Source organism: Mandrillus leucophaeus, unplaced genomic scaffold (assembly GCF_000951045.1).
Source record: "Mandrillus leucophaeus isolate KB7577 unplaced genomic scaffold, Mleu.le_1.0 Scaffold88, whole genome shotgun sequence".
In the NCBI taxonomy this organism is placed as follows: Eukaryota; Metazoa; Chordata; class Mammalia; order Primates; family Cercopithecidae; genus Mandrillus; species Mandrillus leucophaeus.
This window is the reverse complement of record NW_012109585.1, coordinates 5,437,337-5,440,310: the sequence shown is the minus strand read 5'-3', so window position 1 is coordinate 5,440,310 and position 2,974 is coordinate 5,437,337.

The following is a 2,974-nucleotide window of genomic DNA, read 5'->3' as shown; positions in this document are numbered from 1 at the left end:
TAGAACATTTCAATCACCACAAAATATTCCCGCTTGCCCCTTGGTAATGAACCCTTCATTTCAACCCCAGTTCCTCAAAAACATAGATCTACTTTTTGTTCTTATACCATTACCTTTTCCACAATATCAAACAAATGGAATCATACAGTATATAGCCTTTCAAGTCTGGCTTCTTTCACTTGGTATAATGCTTGTGAAATTTATCCATTGTTATTTTCATATATCAGTACTTTATTTCTTTTTTTTTTTTTAATCACTGAATAGTATTCCGTTATGTGGATATAACATAGCTTGTTTAGCCATTAATCAGTTGAAGAACATTTGGGTGGTTTCCATTAACAAAAAAACAATTAGAAGTCATTGTAGAAGTCCAAAAAAAAAAAATAAAATAAAATAAAATAAAAATTATGAATAAAGCTACTATAAATATCCATGTACAAGGTTTCATTTCAGCCTTAAATGATCTCCACCAATATTTTCTGAAAATCACATCTAGATATAGGAGCTACCAAGTCACAACTACAGCTACATAAACATTATTCCATATTATTTTAGAAACTCAGATAATTTATTCATTATTTATCAAATATTTATTAAACATCTACTACATAGCAGGTACTGTTCTAAGCACATAGATAAGACAATTGTCAGATACTAGCTCCCCCAAAATACTACCAAGACAACCCATTGGCGAAACCCTGTCTCTACTAAAAATACAAAAAACTTAGCCGGGCGTGGTGGTGGATGCCTGTAATCCCAGCTACTTGGGAGGCTGAGGCAGAAGAATTGCTTGAACCCGAGAGGTGGAAGTTTCAGTGAGCCAAGACTGCACCATTGCACTCAGCCTGGGCTACAGAACGAGACTGTCTCAAGAAAAAGAAAAAAAAAAAGCAAAACTGAGTTATTGTTCACTTCAGTAAAAAAGATCACTACCTTAACACAGTCTCAGTAACACCTTTAAGGGGGAAAGCAAAGTTGGAATATGTATAAGGTTCGGGGGTCTGATTTAAGAGAGTTTTTCAATTCAAGGGACTTGATTACAACTTGGTAGGAATCATGATACATTGGGATTTGTGGACATAGTTTGAGACAGAGTTCTGCTCTTGTCACCCAGGCTGGAGTGCAGTGGCGAGATCTCTCGGCTCACTGCAACCTCCGCCTCCCAGGTTCAACTGATGCTCCAGCCTCAGCATCCCGAGTAGCTGGAATTACAGGCGCCCACCACCATGCCCAGCTCATTTTTGTATTTTTAGTAGAGACGGGGTTTCACCAGGCTGGTCTCGAACTCCTGACCTCAGGTAATCTGCCTGCCTCGGCCTCCCAAAGTGCTGGAATTATAGGCATGAACCAGAGCACAGGCCAGGAAAGGGTTTTAGTGTCTGGGATAGTGTATTAGTTTTCTACTGCTGCGGTAATGAATTACCACAAATTTAGGGGCTTCAAACACCACAAATGTGTTATCTTAAAATTGTGTCAATAGAAGTCTGACACGAGTCTCACTGGATTAAGACGATGTGTTGGCAAGACTGTTGCTTTCTAGAGGCAGTAAGGGAGAGAGTCCTTCCCTTTTCCAGCTTCTAGAGGCTGCCCTCATTCATTGGCTTGTGACCCCTTCCTCCATCTCCAAGCCAGCAATGGCTGGTTGTGTTCTTTTAAAATCACATCACTTTGACTTTCTATTCTATCTCCATTATTTATTTTATATATATAAAAATGTATATTTGGCCGGGCGCGGTGGCTCACACCTGTAATCTCAGCACTTTGGGAGGCTGAGGCGGGTGGATCATGAGGTCAGGAGATCAAGGCCATCCTGGCTAATACGGTGAAACCTTGTTTCTACTTAAAAAACAAAAAATTAGCCGGGCGTGGTGGCGGGTGCCTGTAGTCCCAGCTGCTTGGGAGGCTGAGGCAGAAGAATGGCGTGAACCTGGGAGGCAGAGCTTGCAGTGAGCAGAGATCACGTCACCGCACTCCAGCCTGGGTGACAGAGCGAGACTCCATCTCAAAAAATAAAAAAATAAAAATATTAAAAAATATATATATATATACACACACACAATATATGTGTTATATAAAAGTAAAGGACATTTCTTATTATTTTGGGCCAACTCAGATCATTCAGAATCTCATATACTTGTTTTAAGGTCAACTAAATAAACAACCTTAATTTCATCTGCCACCTCAATCCCCCATACCATATAAAATAGCATATTAGGGCCAGGCGTGGTGGCTCATGCCTGTAATCCCAGCAATTTGGGAGGCCAAGGCAGGTGGATCACGAGGTCAGGAATTCAAGACCAGGCTGGCCAATGTGGCGAAACTCCTCTCTACTAAAAATACAAAAATTAGCAGGGCATGGTGGCATGGTGGCAGGTGCCTGTAATCCCAACTACTTAGGAGGCTGAGGCAGGAGAATTGCTTGAATCTGGGAGGCAGAGGTTGCAGTTAACTGAGATTGCACCATTGCACTCCAGCCTGAGTAATAAGAGTGAAACTCCATCTCAAAATACAATAAAATAAACGATAAAATAGCATATATTAGGTTGGGTGGGGTGGCTCACGCATGTAATCCCAGCACTTTAGGAGGCTTAGGCAAGAGGATCACTTGAGCCTGAGAGTTTAAGACCAGCCTGAGCAACACAGTGAGACCCCATCTCTTAAAAAATTGAAAAAGTATCCAGGTGTGGTGGTGCATGCCTGCAATCCCAGGTACTTGGGAAGCTGAGGTAGAAGGATAAATTGAGCCTGGGAGGTGGAGGCTACAGTGAGCCATGATCCTGCCGCTGGGTGACAGGGAGAGAGCCTGTCTCAAAAAAAAAAAAAAAAAAAAAAAAAAAAAAGAAGAAGAAGAAGTTTAGAAAAAATAAAGATGTGATTTAGAACATCTTTGAGGAAGAATTATTCTGCCTACCACAGAGCATAAAGTCACTTGAAGTCATCTATTGAAAAGCTGAGCAGTTAGATGTCCTTTAAA